The sequence below is a fragment of the Pan troglodytes genome, chromosome 22 (genome assembly GCF_028858775.2).
Source record: "Pan troglodytes isolate AG18354 chromosome 22, NHGRI_mPanTro3-v2.0_pri, whole genome shotgun sequence".
In the NCBI taxonomy this organism is placed as follows: Eukaryota; Metazoa; Chordata; class Mammalia; order Primates; family Hominidae; genus Pan; species Pan troglodytes.
In genome coordinates this window covers 20375506-20394735 of record NC_072420.2, presented here as the reverse complement: position 1 = coordinate 20394735, position 19230 = coordinate 20375506, and the positions used below count along the sequence as shown (strand labels likewise).

The following is a 19230-nucleotide window of genomic DNA, read 5'->3' as shown; positions in this document are numbered from 1 at the left end:
TTGTGTATAGGTACTAAAGAAAAAGCAACTAGAACTAATTTAATGCCAATGATTTTCTGCATAGCAAAGTTATTTCATAGTACCTCCTTTAATCATTACTACATACAAATGTTGTTAATTATTTTTACTTTAGAAATTAAAGCATTCTCTAAGAGGCAAGAGTTCTATGATCAAATCAGCAAGTGTCATATGATCAAATGTAAAACGTTACTACAACTCATTCATGCAGAACACTAAGCAGACTATAGATTTCATAAGAAATTTAAATGGGTATTTCAAACATTTATCATAGCATCGCTGCTATTAAGAAATATCAGCAATAGTATTAGCTACCCCACATATTAAAAAACTATCAATTAGTGAAAACCCAAACACTGATAATTACTTCATTATCACTTTCATAGAAGATGTGCGTATTTGAAACATGGCATTGTTTTAGGACAACTGAAGGAAAACTGATTTACTGTATCACTATGTTTTGTGAGGCATTTGCCATAATGGAATAAAATGAATGTTTCTGGGTCATAATATACTGTTTCAAATTAATATTTACCTAACCACACAGCAAAAATAGATAACGGTAAAGATAAAATTTACAGCTATGTCATAAAAAATTTTAATTCCAGGATTTAATTACAATTTACACTGCACTCTGGAAAACTTTGAGTTAAAGGGTTACAATTTTTCTTCTTTAACAAGAGAGGTGACCTCAGCCTTCACTAAGTGCTTAGTGCAAACATTTAGCACAGCAAAATTGCAGTAGCTTCCCAGGAGAAAATGAACTGGCATTGATACCAATGCCCTTTATAAAAAAGGAACTTTGAAACACATTTTACTTTACTAAAAGAATGAAGATAGAACTGATTAACTCCAGACTAATCAAAAGAGCTGGCCAGAACACTAAGCAAGACAATCTCAAAGCTTTTTTTAAACAAAAGTAATCAAGAATCTGTATCATGCTAATGACTTTTATCATAAGGTTCTGAAATCTCTGTACACTTAGTCAAAGGTGCTATTTCAAGATATAGGTTGTCCTTAGTCTCTATTGTACTATGTACTTGCCTTACACAATGATACTGGTATGGAGTTCTAAAGAATTTTTTCAAAAGTTCTCAGCTTTAGAATTTCAGAGGATATAAAGGACTTTAAGTTTAAAAAAAAAGAGTAGCAAAATAACAAAGTTATATATAAACATACATGTGCATTTATTTATTTATTTATTCATATATTGATACATGTGGTTTGATAAAAGATCATAGGACAAAATAAAAATTAAGCAAGATCAGGACCAAGAAATAAGTTGAAATTATTTAGTGTTTAAGAGCCTCTTGAGGCTGGATGCTGTGGATCACGCCTGTAATCCCAGCACTTTGAGAGGCGGATCACTTGAGGTCAGGAGTTCAAGACCAGCCTGGCCAATGTGGTGAAACCCCATCTCAATAAAAATACAAAAATTAGCTGGGCAGGCATGATGATGGGTACCTGTAATCCCAGCTCCTCTCAATAAAAATACAAAAATTAGCTGGGCAGGCATGATGATGGGTACCTGTAATCCCAGCTCCTCTGTAGGCTGATGCAGGAGAATTGCTTGAACCCAGGAGGTGGAGATTGCTGTGAGCGGGGATCGCACCACTGCACTCCAGCCTAGGTGACAGAGCAAGATTCCGTCCAAAAAAAAAAAAAAATCCTCTTGCATTCACAATATGAAGTGTTCAGAATAGGTAGCTCAATTTCTAGTGTAATATTTTTCTAACTATCATCATATTCCTTAATGGTTACATCATGGTAACTCTCATATAACTAAATTTGATCCATGTTGTTCATTTAATAAAGAATTTCACAGAACAGATAGATGCATCCAAATGTAAGCTTCTAGTTTCCAACTAAAATGTTCTTAAAGAAAGATAATATGAGCATTTGTTTTAAAATGGTCATGCTAAATAGCCTAAAGCTATTCATATCCTTGGTTATTGTGAGGAAGGAGAAGGGAGAGGAGGAGGAGGAGACAAGGACGAGGATCAAGATGATGGTTTTTATGACAAACAAACGTGTCTGACTCTCTCAACCCCAGTTTCAAAATTGTAAGAAGACACATTGTATTGGCCGAGGTTAGAGAAAGTATATCCTACTTGTTATCTTTATGTTTTATTGTTTGTTTTGTTTTGCTTCTTTAGAGTTAAATTGCTCCTTTCTCTCCATTCCCAAAGTGGAAGTGTAGATGACTGATTTTCAATCCTTCATCTTTTTTAATATATGCATGTAATGCTATAAATATCTTCCTAAGCACTACCTTTGCTAAATCTTAGAAGTTTTGATAAGTTTTTATTATTTTTAATAGTTTGAAATATTTTTAAATTTCTCTTGAGTCATTTTTGATCCATGTATTATATAGGAGTGTGTTCTTTAATGTCCAAATATTTGGTGATTTTCCAGCTATCTTTCTGTAATTGATTACTAGTTTAATTCCACTTTGGTCTCAGAACATATTTTGTGTAATTTTCATTCCTCAATTGTTTTAAGGTGTTTTATGGTCCACAATATGGTCTATCTTGCTGATTGTTCCATGTGAAATTGAGAAGAATGTGTATTTTATTGTCGTTGAATGAAATACTCTTATCAATGTCAATTGGATGAAGTTAATTGATGATGCTGTTCAGGTCAACCACTATTATTATTTTCTACTTGCTTAATCAATCAATTGCTGAGAGAGGTATTGAAGTCTCAAATAATGATAATTAATTTGTCAATTTCTCATTGTAGTTTTGTCCAATTTTATCTCATATAATTTGATACTGTGTTGTTAGATACATATACCTTCAGGATTTTTTACAGTATTCTTGAAAAACTGACCCATTTATCATGACATAACACCCCCTTTGTCACTGATAATTTTTCATATTGTAAACTCTACTGTGTCTGAATTTAAGAAAGCAACTATAGGATTATTTTTATTAATGTTATGGTGGTATATCCGTCTCCACCTTTTTATGTTTACTCTACCTGAGCCTTTACTTTATAGTAGGTTCCCTATAGAAAACATTTAGATGGGTCTATGTATATATAAATCAAACCTCTCTTTGTAGTCACCTGGAGATACAAATCTCTAGAAAACTAGACAACCACTGTATCTTCATCTTCTCTCTCTTCTTTATTTCCAATATTTCTATTCAGTTAAATAGACAGTCTATTTTCTGCAGATATTTCTTCCCAGTGTGGGTCCCTGTCATCTTGGAAAGGTGTTTTTGTTGGATATTTTGAGGATTTTGCAGCATCTCCCCATGTAGTACTCTCCAAACTTTCTGTGGTAATTTTGGCATCATTTACACACTGCAATCTGTGCAATCTTTTTTCTGCTTTGGTTTTCTTTTTAAAATCTACTTTCTGAATCCTCCACTTTTATTTCTTGTGTATGTGCATGGGGAATGACTAAGGACCTGTAGGCAATTTCTTGATTTTCTTTTAAGTTCAGGACCAGCACAATAGCTTTTTCTTACTTTTGTGTTCCCCTGCACAGTTGTTAATCTTAACTAAACCTTTCTCATGTCAGGATCTAAACCTATGTTAATTTAGTGATTTTACGACAAGTTATTGAATTAATATTTCTTTTTTATTTTTATTTATTTATTTATTTTTGAGACGGAGTCTCGCTGTGTCGCCCAGGCTGGAGTGCAGTGGCCCGATCTTGCCTCGCTGCAACCTCTGCCTCCCAGGTTCAAGTGATTTTCCTGCCTCAGCCTCTCTAGTAGCTGGGACTACAGGAGCACGCTGCCATACGTGGCCAATTTTTGTATTTTTAGTAGAGATGGGGTTTCACCATATTGGTCAGGCTGGTCTCAAACTCCTGACCTCGTGATCTGCCCCCCTCGGCCACCCAAAGTGCTGGGATTACAGGCATGAGCCACCGCGCCCGGCCCATTATTGAAGTTTTTGTGCACATTCCTTGGAATTTTATACATATACAATCATATCATTACCAAATAGGGCAGTTTTTTTTTTAATTTTCAATCAATGGGAACGATACTATGGCAGGACAATGTTGAATAAGAGAAGTGATAACAGATATCCTTGCCTTATTCTTGATCTAAGAAGAAAATATAGTTATTAATCATTAAATATAATAGCTGTAGGTTTCCTATAATGTCTTTTATCAAGTTGAAGAGGTTTTCCTCTGTTTCTAATTTTTTCAGTTTATAAAATTATGTATTTTTTATTCTAATTTATTAATAAAGTGGATTATATTGACTGATTTTAAATACTAAACCAGCCTTGCATCTCTGGAATAAAAGCCCCTGGTCACAGTCTGTAATCAATTTTATATATTGGCATATTTTATTCGCTATATATTTTGCACCTGTGTTCATGAGGAAGTCTGGTCTGTAGTTTTCCTTTTTTATACTGCCTGTGTTTGATTTTAATATGTGGGTAATACTGGATTCATAAAATGAGTTGTAAATTGTTCTTTCTTCATTCACTTTCTAGAAGAATGGATAAAATCAGTGTTAATTTTTCTCTAAGCTTTAAAAGAATTCTCTGGCACAACTATTAGTAACTGGAGATATATTTTGGGAAGAAATTTTGAAGTACAAATTCAATTGATTTAATTGCTACAAGGGAATTTAAATTATTTACTTTACATTGGTTGAGTTTTGGTAGCTTGTACTTTTTAATAAATTGATTATCATCTCAGTGGCTGAATTTATGTCTGTAGACTTGTTCTTAGTGTTCTCTTCCTATCTGTTTACTGTGTGTTACATCTGCATTTGCATATATATTATATATCTGCGTATTATCTATATAGAGAAAGGTAAATATCTTAGGCCCCCAAGATATTTTGGGCCTCCAAAATCACTAAGCTAAACGGAAAATTCAAGCTGGGAACTGATTAGGGCAAACCTGCCTTTCTTTCTATTTTAAGTTATCTCTCTGCTCACTGAAATAAATACATATATGATTGCCTCCTTTGGAAAGGCTAACCAGAAACTCAAAAAAATGTAACCACTTGTCTCTCATTTATCTGTGACCTGGAAGCCCTTCCTTGCTTCTTTCTGCCTTTGCTTTGAGTTGTTTTGAATTGCTTTGAGTTGTCCCACCTTTCCAGACTGAACCAGTGTACTTCCTACGTATGTTCATTTGTGTCTCATTCTTCTTACATACTTCTGACATATATTGATTTGTGTCTTATGTCCCCCTAAAATATGTAAAACCAAGCTGTGCCCCAACCACCCTGGACACATGTCCTCAGGATTTCCTGAGGCTGTGTCACGGGCGTGTGTCGTCAACCTTGGCAAAATAAACTTTCTGCATTAATGAAGACCTGTCTCAGAGTTTCTGGGTAAATATATATATATATATATATATATATATATATATATATACACACATATATAGACATATATATAGACATATATAGACATAGATGATAGACATAGATAGACATATATAGACATAGATGATAGACATAGATAGACATAGATATAGACATATAGAGACAGATATAGACATATATAGACATATACATATATAGACATATATAGACATATAGACATATATATAGACATATAGAGACATATATATAGATCTATATATATATATATATAGGTCTGTATATATATATAAAAAATTCTGTGTCACTTGTGCTAAAATCTTGTCAGCTGTGTTGGTCTTTTTAAAAAATTCACTTCTTGCTTTATTGATTTTTCTGTTTTTTTCTTTTTTCAATTTTATTTATTTCTGTTATTATCTTTATTGTTTCCTTCATTCTGCTTGCATTGCGCTTATTTTCTTCTTTTCACACTATTTTTTAAATTAAAAAAATGAACAAAATAAAAAGCCAGAGGAAGGTATTAATGCAGTCCCCCACTACCACAAATTATGCAGTCCAGTTTTCCACATTGGGGGAAATCACAGGCGTGAGCACATCTGGAATGCAGTGGATAAGGCTTGCCCTGGGAAAACCACCTTTGTGATTATGATATCTCCTCTGCCATGTTAAGTATATATTTTTTTCCTTAGTTTCTTAAACTGCAAGCTTAGATGGTTGATTCATGATTTTTCCACCTTTGTGATGTAAGCGTTTAGTGCTGTAAATTTCCTTCTCAGCACTGCTTTACCTGCATCCCAGAAATTTTGGTGTATTCTCTTTTTATTTTCATTTACCCGAACATATTTTTTGTTCTTTGTAAGACTTTTTTAATCTCTGTATTTTTAGAAGTATCTTGCTTAATTTCTGAGTGTGAAAATTTTGTATGATTTCCCTGGTATTTAACTCTAATTTGATTCCATCAGCATCAGAGAACAGATTTGGTATGATTTTATTTTTATAAAAAATGTGTTGAAACTTGTTTTATGGCCCAAAATATGGGCAATAAATGATATAAGAGTCTCAGTAGAAAAGGAATGCTAAACAGAAATTGGCAAACTCAGATCTGAAGAGAAAGATAGAAAGCAATCAAGACATCTTTAGTGTCAAAAATTTCAGTATATCTTGCTAATTACCTGGGTTTAATGTGTTTCTTGTTCTGCATTATGCTGTTACAGTCTTTGTTTATCCCTTAAATAAAACGTTTTTGTTATTTCAAACAGCTTATTACACTTAAACTATGAGCATTTAAGGAGAATGCCTTTCCACATGCAGTGCAAGAAACAGAAAAAGAATAGCCACTGGATCCTACATAAGTACTAACTGGCTACTTAGAGCTGATAATTATACATAGTAAGTGACAGGAAAATGCAATCTCACACCACTGCATCAAGATCTATGGAAATTTGTGGTACTTGTTAACACATTATATGACATAGACTGGAACATGACCTGCAATCATCAGAACTTCCTAAAAGAAAAGAGCTTGAGACAGGTATGTCACATGTAAAGTGTAAAATAAAAGTATTAAGTTAGTGTTGGGTTTCCATTATAACATGTAAATACATTAATCAGTTAAATAGAAATTTAACAGTTGATTTGGCTTCTGTTTCCTTTGAACCTCAAATTAGTTTTGAAATATAATTAAATAACCTTCCATGGTAGAAGAGCTTTTGAACCTATATTGCATGTTTGCATTTTAAAGCACCATTTCTCAATAACATGTTTGAATTCTTGACATAAAGACACATAGAGAGGCCTCACATATACAACCTGCCATCCATCTATGAAAAAAAGAAGAAAACTTATTTTAGCCAGCATGCTATCAGAAAACCGTATTTCATACTGATGGGTCATAGCAGAAACACACTTTCAAAATGACTTTAAGGAAAACCCCAAGGCATGTTTTCTGTGTTTAAAAGGACTAGGAAGTACGAAAATGAAACAGGAGCCATAAAGTGTTTGATATACTTTATGAGGCCAAAATTCCTCTGTGGCATTTATTCCAATTTCTACAAAATAACTTAGAAATCAGAAAATCTTTGCTCTCAAGAAAAACTACAAAATGGTTGAAACAAAATAGAAAAATATTTTCTTGCCTTGAATATACTATTTTCCTATGTAAACCATATTTATATCTTTAATACCCTCATTTAACTTAATGTTAAACATATACCATGTGTCCTATTGTTGCTTAGAATTTTCTAAATTTAAGTTTGCCAATATTTTTCACTATTATTGAAATATTACCAAAATTACAAATCTTTTCAATATTACATGCAGTACAAATTTGTTACATTTGAAAAAGGATGAAGCCCTTCCCTGCTAACCAAATATGACCGGAAGCAGGGACCTATACGTCTACAATCATCCTTTCTCCTTGTATGTTCCTAATAGTAGGATTGTCCCTACAATTCATAGTGTAGGATTTCCCCCAGAAAATCTAATTTATTCTTCTTCCCCTGACTGGCAAAAACATACATTTAGAATAAAGTACACCATCATTATATTCACTCAAATTTGACTCCCACTTGCTTCTCACTCTTGCATCCAAATCTGTGATTAATACCCTCTTATTTTTGTTCATTTCAGTATGTGCTTCCCTTTATCATAGCATCCGTATCATTAACTTGTGAGTCAGTATGTCCATATGTTTGTATGTTTTATTTATATACTGTATTTTTTGACTCGTCCATCATTAGGTGTTTGACTTCAGCAAATGTGTTCAATACATTTATGTTGCTAGTGGCTTCAGGGTACCTGAAACATTGTAGAAGTTCAATATATTGGGGTAGAATGCAGTAATTTAAGTTTACTTTTTTCTTTAAGCATCGCTATGTGACAGCTACTGTGCTGGGTGACTTACGGATGTACTCATTCTACCGTGGACAACAAACTTACTATATTTGTAGGGTGTCTTTCTAATTATCTACCTAGCATCTATCCCTGCTTACTTGCTGCTGCCAGAGGCTCTAGTTTGTTTGGGCATCCACCACTATCAAGTCCTTACTGACCTCAGCTAAGCACTGTGGTTTCAGTACACCTACCAGAGAGACTGGATTAGATGTGAAATGTGTGATGCAGTTCTGTTCATGGAGTAATTAGTAGGAACTTTCTGTAGGGCTTCTGGGAAGGGTTTCTTTAACTTTACAAAATAGGAAGCAAAAAATCGAATGTCAAAATTGCTATCTCTTGTTGAATCAATAAATGTTACTAAATTAAAAGCCAGACGGAGGCTGGGTGTGGTGGCTCCTGCCTGTAATCTCAGCACTTTGAGAGGCTGAGGCAGGCAGATCACCTGAGGTCAGTAGTTCGGGGCCAGCTAGGCCAACACGGAGAAACCACATCCCTACTAAAAATACAAAAATTAGCCGGGCATGGTGGAGCACACTTGTAATTCCAGCTACTCAGGAGGCTGAGGTAGGAGAATTGCTTGAACCCAGGAGGCAGAGGTTGCAGTTAGCCGAGATGGCACCATTGCACTCCAGCCTGGGTGACAAGAGTGAAACTCCGTCTCAAAACAAAACAAACAAAAAATAGATGGAATGTTAAAATGGTGGTGCAAAAAAAAAAAAAAGTGAAAGCAAAGTGAGTCCCTGATGAAGCAGACAAGTCACAGCATTAAATAGCTCTGGAGCCACACTTAGTTCAGGTATTCCTATAACAACAAGACAATAATTTCCCATTAGGTTTAAGGCACTTATGTGATTATTTTTTTTTTATTTTTGCCAATACAGGCAAAATTAATCATTGTAGTATTTTGGCCGACATTTTATATTTGGAAATATTGAAGTCAAGTAAGTTTCAGCGAATCATTAATCCTTAGGTTAGTAGCAGAATAAGAATTCAAATTTCTCTCTTTAAGCAAGGATTTTCCATGAGGATATAGAAATTGTGAGAGATCTCAACAACTAGTAAGTAGCTGCACATTTCCATTGCCACAGGCTCTGTTTTTATAGAATAGTTACACAAGACAAACAAAAATAGTGTGTCTCACACATTCGATTATTTATTGATCAATTGATGCATAGTAAACATACATACTTCCAGGGTACACGTGTGTCACATATTTGTAAAAATCTAACAGTTACTGCATTAAATTGATACCAATATAAAAACAAATCCAATCATCAATGTTAACAATGTGAAGAGCATCCCGATTTGTAATTTAATAAATGATATAGCTTTTTTTTTTTTTTTTTTTTTTTTGAGACAGAGTCTCACTCTGTCACCCAGGCTGGAGTGAAGTGGCATGATCTCAGCTCACTGCAACCTCCACCTCCTGGGTTCAAGAGATTCTCCTGCCTCAGCCTCCTGAGTAGCTAGGATTACAGGTGTGTGCCACCACGCCTGGCTAATTTTTTTGTATTTTTAGTAGAGACGTGGTTTCACCATGTTGACCAGGATGGTCTCGATCTCCTGATCTCGTGATCCACCCACCTTGGCCTCCCAAAGTGCTGGGATTACAGACACGAGCCACCACACTGGGGCAATGATACAGCTTTTATATTTGGCTAGCCTAGGCATAAATGGCTTACTCAAAAGGAATAATTTTGATAATAACCTTCAACTTTGCAAATAACGAGGTTAATAATTTACTATGTAGTATGCTAAGATTTCCAAAGTTGATTTATTGATAACAAATTGAGTTGACACAATGTAACAAAAGGGAAACGTGGGCATGATCACTTGGATTTTGTATATAAAGTATTGTTCATTCCAATACAGAGTTATTAACAGTACATTACTCTGTATGGGTAAGGAAAATGATGCCCTATGGAGAAGAATATACAAGCACTAAAAGAGTATATTCATAGAAGAAAAAAAAGCAGATGAATTACTTCACATTTTAGAATGATAAAATATTAAGAAAAATGAATTTGAAAATTAAAGACTCATTAGAATTTAAAAAAATAAGCAAAATGTATCAAGAAAATATATGTAATAAAGCATTCTAGACATATCTCTTTTTCAAGTGATCATAAATCAAATACTAAGAGGAAGATCAGAATGTTTAGTGGAAGTACATGCCAGACTGGTTATAAATTTGGGATATACATCAAATAAGGAAGAAAAGGAAGACAATTTTACACATAGTTAACTGTATGAAAAGGTCTGCTTCTGGAAATGATATTAACTCCACAGCAGTGCTTATCACTCTGTAAATGGATCATCCAGAAAGCAAAGGGTTTCTATTAGACTGTTGCTGGCTTCAAACTTCCAAGCAAGAAGCAGAAATTACATTTGCAGTATTCCCCAGAGCATTTCCTACTTCTATCACTTGGGTCTTGGCTGCACTGACAGTGCAGCTTTGCACAGTCCTTTACTTTATGAAAAGCTCAAAGAGGGTAATTGAGTACAAGGAAAGAAGAGAATTCACTTCAAGGTTATGTTCAAACTATTTAACATTGAATTCTACCAATGATAAATCTGCTGGTTTGAAGCAAAGTCGAGCTAAGCAAAATAGATGAGTTCTTTGAGGTAAATGGGAGAACTCTCTATAGGCACTAGAATTTCATGAAAGAATAGTTAGTACATGCAGGCAAGGGATGGAAATTGTTCTATTTAGCCTGAAGAATATTCAGTAATAGTACTACAGCCAGAATAAGAACTCAAGAAAATTATGTGTCAAATTGTAAATAAAAAATTTTCAATGAATATATATGGCTAAATCCCTTACATATATGAATCAGCTGTGAGAGTTTATCTTTCCTTCTACATAATAAATAGAAATTCAATGCAATAAACAGTAACCCATGTTTAGCTAATAGTTGCCCTACCACAAATATACTAGTAATACCAACAGGGATGCCAGTCAATCTAATAAAAAAAGAAAACTTGATAATTAAGGGACACATTAATACTAAATTGTTGACATTTATTTGAGAACAAAATGCTGAATGCCTCTTCCAAACTCCCATCAAACACTTAGCTTGTCCTAGAAGCAATTTTTCATATGGACTACTGTCAGCTTCTTGATGATTAAATGAAAATATTTAATTCCATTTGTTCCATATTACTTGGTTATTGAAATAATTCAATTTTTAAAGAATTTCACTTTGTATTAAGCATCAAATGAAGACATTTTGCATCTCACCTAATGGACACCGCAATCTGTTGTATTATGTTTTCAGGAGCAACACAAATAAATCTGCCCTTACAGAGAATTTTACACATTAAGAAAAAGCCAACTATCAAAACAGAACTCAATGGCATTCTACTTTCAGAGGAATAAATAATTGCCTGCACTAACAGTGCAGACTGCGGAGCTCTTGCAAGAAATAGATGTGGGGCAATTATAATGAAACTTTATCAATAGGTTCCAATAAGGTGGTATAGCCTCATGAGTACTGCTATTAAATTAATCCAGATTGAAATAGTAAAGCTTTCCATTACACCCAAAATCATTAGAGTTGAGGCTATAATCTGTCTGATACATTGATTTAGTAGCAACATAAAAAGGACTGAGGAAAACTAAATAAACAAACATAGGAACACCAGAAATGTTTAACTGGCTTCCTTATTCTTTTGTTGCAACTTCTTTGATCCTGACATATTCAAAGAGATTAGTACCACATTTGTGTGCTCACACATGCCTACGTGGGTATGTTGCACAGGCTTGTAAGTTTATGACATTAATACATCTTCAGTGGCTACAATTTGAAGGTTTACACTGTTTCAAGTGAAAAAATATTAAATTTTCGAACATAAAGATATTTTTCAACCTCATATAATTTAATATGCTTGTTTCAGGGGGGTGTGCAATAGGAGAGAGATAAAACTGGATTTGTCGTCAGTCTATCTTGTAATAGTACTGAAGTTTCAACTAGAGGGCATGCTAAATTCAGTACCTTTAGATACGGAAAAGACTTAAATATAAGAATGTAATTAATGTTATTCTTTAGTTTGCATGGACAGCATTTTATATTACGCAATGAAAATATTTAAATTGCTGGCATGGTTTGATCACAGTAGTAAGAAATTCAAAGTAATTAAAGACATATTAGATTATATCACTGGAGCATCAACCTGTTCCATTTTATCTCCATTAAAGCATATTGATTCAGTGACAGATTTATAGAAACACTATTTAAGGTTAGAATTACTTTTGTGGAGAAAAATGGGTATAAAAAGAAGTGAAACATTCTTATTGTTGTGTGTTATTCACAATCTAAATGCTCCATTAATCACAAAACTGCACTTTTTCCCACCATAAACAAACTTGAGTGTTCACATTTTTAAAAATACACATTTCATGTCCTTAAGAAGTGAAATACTCACAACTCCATAACATTCCCAAATAACCCTATTGATGTTTCTCATGTGTAACTTATAAGAATTGAGAAGGAAAATAAGAAAAACATCGTTTTATTTTTCTCTTATTCTTGCTGCTGTATGTATGCCTCATCACAGCTGTGTCAGTGATTTATAAAATAATTTGTCTGATAACTGAAACCTTCAACACTTTCCTAATTTCAATCAAAAGTCACACAGGTGGTAATGCAGCTGTAATTCCATAATAATACCTCTTAAATTCAATAAATAAACACTGTGCAATTTGGGAAATAGTTTAATGTAACATTCGACACCACTCTTCCAACATCAACCAAATTTAATTAAATGTCTGTAATAGTAGTAGTGTATTTTAATACTGAATAGAATGAGAATATATGTTACAATGCTCCTAGAATTGCCATACATTTTACAGAAATTTCCTGGCATGAAGTCCCCTTGCCTCCAATAATTAAAGAAGTAGGATTTTAAAAAGAACAGCCCCTAACTATCTGAGTAGATTTGCAGAGTTTATACTTCTTCTTACATTTAGGAAGTCAATATGTATCTTCTTCTTCATAACAGAACTCTGATGATTTAACATAACTTATTTTCCCAACAACATTTGCATACCAGCCCACCAACTTTTCCAAACAAGCCAAATTATGCTAAAATATGTTATTTACCAGCTTAGATTTCTCAAATTTGAAGTCAAACTTTTGGACATCCATACAGTAATTTTCCAGTTATGTACAGTCATGAAACATATTTAACAAATTCTGAGTCTCTTGTCCTCCTTTACAAAGTGTCTATTTCTGTGATATATATTTAAAGTAAATTTTAATACTCAAAAGTGTTTTCAGGAAGGAAATTTCATCACTATTGTGAAGGGCAACATTGGAGAGCAAATGAATGGTGGATTTGTATTGAGAAGTTGGAGATTGTAATTTGGCTTTCACGGTTGGAGTATCTAGATAGAGTGCCAGGTTTACATTCATAAAATGGACATGCTCTCCCTATAAGAAAGCCATATAGTTTAAAAATGAGTAACAAAGACTTCAGTATTGAAATCACAAATAAATTCATTGCTTTCTCCTCTAATATTTTAAATATTATCTGTTAGCTTTTTTCCTCTAAAGTAAGGTATTAATGTTAGCAATATCTGGTTTGTATTATCACAAAGCGGGATTATGCTATGAGGATTACCACAAAAATAGGTGTTAAAAATACCAGAGTTTGTTGCTCTTATGCATTCCTTTGGGAGAGATAAGACGAGGAAATCAATTAACATCAAAAGTAGTAGTTTAGTTTAGGTTTGTCAAAGAATAGGTAGTTCAAGTCATTATTTGGAATTAAGAACATAAAGTAAGATCTTGGTCAAACCTCTAATATTGTAACATGTATAAGATGAGAATGTGTTGAATAATTGAAAAGTTACCTTATTGCTAAGAGTAAACATGTATCTGAATTGAAAAATGAATCAATACCATAAACCTTGTATTTATGGCTTTCTTCCAACCTATAAGAATGCAAGTTTGTTTATACCAGAATATTAAAAATATAATCTTGTTGTTTATTTTATACAGTATTACTGACAACATAGCGTTCATGTTTCACTTACAGGAAGAGCACATTGTGTCAAGTGTTACAAACAGAATGTTATTAAAAGAAGCTAAGGGTATTGTGTTACATTATTAAGTACAGTTTTGTTGAAGAAATGTGTTTAATGTTCATGTACAGGAGAGGTGAGTTGTGTTTAGACTAAAGATCATTATAAAGCTTATAATTAATTATATAGCAGGCAAATGTTTTTTGCTGGAGGGGGGTGATGCCTTTATATATTGATTTTACAAAAGCAGAAAACTCATCTATCCATAAAAGGAAATCAGTAAATGGTTAGAAAAACCTGCCTGAAAGCTTAGAAAAACCTATATGATATAATAATTGCTGTTAAGATTCTACAAATAGTTTTTTTAAAAAAGATATTGCTGTGCTTCTAATTATACTTGAGGATATCTTATTACATGCTACAGAGCTTCTGAATAATTAAATGTAATCGGATATAGTATCTAACTTTAATAATAAGTGTCAGGCGCTAATATGCTTTCCACTTGGTGCATGAACTTCATTGCCATTGGAAGATGTATTAACAAAAGTTGACTTGCTAATCTTATTATTGAAATTAAAATGTATTTTTCATATAATATTTAAAGGCTTTAACACACTGTAGGTTGCATCTCCATTTAAAAAAATGCTTATACCATCAATCTATGTATATTTGATGTCATACATCACATTGATGTGCTTAAATGTATTACATGAGTCATTGGTCATTGATAGGGCTTCACTCTGTGTCCCAACACAAATCTTACCTTGAATAGTAGCTCCCATAATCCCCACATGTCATGGGTGGAACCAGGAGGAAGGTAATTTTTAATCATGGGAGGCAGTTACCCTCATGTTGTTCTGGTGATAGTGAGTTCCCATGAGACCTGATTTTTTTTTTTTTTTTTTGAGACAGAGTCTCACTCTGTTGCCCAGGCTGGGGTGGCGCAATCTTGGCTTACTGAAACCTGTGCCTCCCAGGCTCAAGCGATTCTCCTGCCTCAGCCTTCCAAGTAGCTGGGATTACAGGTGTGTGCCACCACCACCCAGCTAATCTTTGTATTTTTAGTAGAGATGGGGTTTCACCATGTTAGGCAGGCTGGTCTTGAACTCCTGACCTCAAATGATCCACCTGCCTCGACCTCCCAAAGTGCTGGGATTACAGGCATGACCCACCATGCCCAGGTCAAGATCTGATGGTTTTATAAAGGCTTTTTCTCCTTTTGCTTGGCACTTCTTCCTGCCATTACGTGAAGAAGGACATGTTTGCTTCTTCTTCTGCCATGATTGTAAGTTTCTTGGGGTCTTCCCAGCCATGCTGAACTGTGAGTCAATTAAATTTCTTTCCTTTATAAATTACCATTATAAATTATTAGCAGCATGGGAATGCAGTAATATAGTCCTACTCCTGCTGAAGCTTCCCATATGTCCAAGCAGTAGAAGTATGAAAGCACCTGGTATACCCAAGAGATAAACCACCGAACAATTTAAATGTACTGATATTTCATGTACATTTGAAAAAATAGCTAAATGATTATATGACACTGTTTTAAGTCTACAAAGTATATGAAATACAAACAAGTTGCTCAGTCCGGACCCTATGAGAAGCAGGCTCAAACTCATTTTTATTTTGATGTGTTTTTTACTTTAGCAAAATAATAAGATAGTATTAGAACCAATTAACACCTTCTTCTCAGACCCCAGTTGACTCATCTGAGTTCTTCTTATATTGAGGCTAAATCCTGACCAATATACTTCCAAAAACTTTCTGAAAGTCTAGTTTGTCTTGGAAACAAATAGAATCCTCTTCCTGCCTTGGAGTACAATTTGTTGCAGAAAAGTTTGCTTCAGTTCAGAGACCCACCACTTAAGTCCATTGGGATAACATCATTTAGTTGTTGAGTTGTATTATACGGAAGTCTATCTTGCAGTTTCACCTGTTTGTTTCCACAATTCCCAATCAATTCATTCCTGGTTTTCTTATTTATTTAGAACAGAGGATTGAGCAAATTTGCTGGAGTTTTGACAAATATAATGCTGAATGCCTCCTCTTTATATTTGTTGCCTAATCCTATTCTAATTTACAAAATTCATATTTATTTATCTATCATGGTATAGTACATAATGTTTTGTTCTTTTTCCATGCTGAAGATACTGGAAATAGACTATTTGTTAAATTGTTCACTGTATGGCTGAATCATGGATAGAGATAGGGAACATCTGCTGTTGATTGAAAGGTTAATTGGTTAATTTTAATGATAATTTAGTAAATTGTAATAAAAGCAGGCTCTTTAAACATGTTTGCTAAAAAGCAAACATGAAGATAGATTTAAAAATACTTGTGTTCAGTAAAAACAGAACTTGGGCAAGCTGTTCTTTTATAAAAATCTAATGTCTTCGATTCTATTTCAAATATCGTTTTTAAAATATGATTTATTTTTCTCTTTCATTTCTTCAGACAGTTAATACACTACTGCTAATATAACAGCAAAGTTTTTACTTTTCTAAATTGGGGTTTTCCTGTAGCACTGTGAAAGTAAATTTTTTTAATGTCTTAATTAGCATCTTGTCTTTCAAGACACAAATTGAGCAAATCAAATCAACATAATAATCACCTAATCAGATGCTTAATTCAACTAGAAGCATATGCACACTTTTGTAACTGTCATTTAAGTGTGCATGTATATCTTAGCAGCACCACCTTCTACTCTTTTCAATTGATTCATCAATTTTCTCTGTTTAATTATGCTGTATGTTGTAGTTTATGGTGCCTCTCCTGGAATGGTGACTGTCTGAGCATCAGTTTATGTCTTCAAATGTAACTGTGTGCCTCTTGGAAGGAAAATCTTCTATCCCCATCTTTCTTACTATGTTAATCTCAATCACAAAGAAAACAGTTGATTTTTTTTCAGAACCTATAATTATTGCTATATACTTATTCGGTATTATTAATGCCAAGGAGAATAATGAGATAGTAATGTTAAAAGGTTACTATAGTTTCATGACTTCAGTTTCAACAGGTAAAAACAAAAATTACAAGTCATCACTCTTGTCCTTGCAAGAAAAGACAAAACATAAGGAAAATATGTGACTTCTTAGACCCCTTGGAGAACTGAGATCACAGGGCAACTGCCATCCTGAAAACTGGAGAGATAGCTGATTCCAAAGGGCCGTATCCAATATCTGTTGAACTCAAACAGAGGCTGGTGGAGCTCTAAACTTGTGGAAACAATAAAATAGTAAATTTTAACAAATTGTTGAAGATTGAATATGGGCTAAAATGTGAGCGCAAAACTCTGGGATCCTCAACATACGGGCTGCCAAAGTTTCACCAGTTTTAACTTCAGGAACCCCTGGGAAGGGGTACACGTTCTAACTAGGAAGAGCTGAGAGACATACCCTGTTGCTTTGGTGGGGAAGAGGAAGAAAAAAATATTGTGAAATGCCCCCACGGTGTTGTCAGTAACAAGGGTCTATGATGTAGGGGAGAAGATATAGCTAGAGCCTTATCCTACCAGGAAAAGGTACATTTATTTACTCCAGTCATCTCTAGATTTCCTATCTCAACAAAAATAAAATAAAATGAGAATTATTTATGAAGGTCACAGAGCCACTAAAAGAGAGATTTAATCACAAGATTATAGCATTTTTCTCCTACTGCCCAGTTTACCACCATATCAACAGGGATCCAGTATTATAACAGGATTTACAGCTAAAAGAGCTGAGAGACGCACTTTCTGAGCGTAGAGCTTAAAGAAACCCAAATTTCACAGATGAAACAAAAATAATACTAGAGAAATTAAAGCCTTTGTCACCTGAAATGATTGCAAATATTAAACACAGCTAACTCCTAGTCAGAGGAGCCTTTATTATTTTAAAGCCTAAAATTCTTTTTTTTTTTATTATTATTATTTTTAATTTATTTTTTTATTGTTATACTTTTAAGTTTTAGGGTACATGTGCACATTGTGCAGGTTAGTTACATACGTATACATGTGCCATGCTGGTGTGCTGCACCCACTAACTCGTCATCTAGCATTAGGTATATCTCCCAATGCTATCCCTCCCCCCTCCCCCCACCCCACAACAGTCCCCAGAGTGTGATGTTCCCCTTCCTGTGTCCATGTGATCTCATTGTTCAATTCCCACCTATGAGCGAGAAAATGCAGTGTTTGGTTTTTTGTTCTTGCGATAGTTTACTGAGAATGATGGTTTCCAATTTCATCCATGTCCCTACAAAGGACATGAACTCATCATTTTTTATGGCTGCATAGTATTCCATGGTGTATATGTGCCACATTTTCTTAATCCAGTCTATCATTGTTGGACATTTGGGTTGGTTCCAAGTCTTTGCTATTGTGAATAATGCCGCAATAAACATACGTGTGCATGTGTCTTTATAGCACCATGATTTATAGTCCTTTGGGTATATACCCAGTAATGGGATGGCTGGGTCAAAAAACACATGAAAAAATGCTCACCATCACTGGCCATCAGAGAAATGCAAATCAAAACCACAATGAGATACCATCTCACACCAGTTAGAATGGCGATCATTAAAAAGTCAGGAAACAACAGGTGCTGGAGAGGATGTGGAGAAATAGGAACACTTTTACACTGTTGGTGGGACTGTAAACTAGTTCAACCATTGTGGAAGTCAGTGTGGCGATTCCTCAGGGATCTAGAACCAGAAATACCATTTTTTTTTCTTTTTTGAGACGGAATCTCACTCTGTCTCCCAGGCTGGAGTGTACTGGAATGATCTCGGCTCACCACTGCAACCCCCGCCTCTCGGGTTCAAGTGATTCTCCTGCCTCAGCCTCCCAAGTAGCTGGGATTACAGTTGCCTACCACCATGCCCAGCTAATTTTTTTTTTAATATTTTAGTAGAGACAATATTTTGCCATGTTGTCCGAACTGGGCTTGAACTCCTGACCTCAGGTGATCCACCTGCCTTGGCCTCCCAAAATGCTGGGATTACGGGAGTGACCACA

The 19230-nt window shown here is 34.3% G+C and overlaps 1 non-coding gene across 1 annotated transcript; it reads right to left on the bottom strand.

Moving 5' to 3' along the window:
• Positions 1-5831: 5831 nt before the first annotated feature.
• LOC112206663 (U1 spliceosomal RNA) lies at positions 5832-5996 on the bottom strand. Its single transcript, XR_002941101.1, has one exon. It is a non-coding gene; the product is annotated as a U1 spliceosomal RNA (small nuclear RNA).
• Between the last annotated feature and the right edge of the window lie 13234 nt (positions 5997-19230).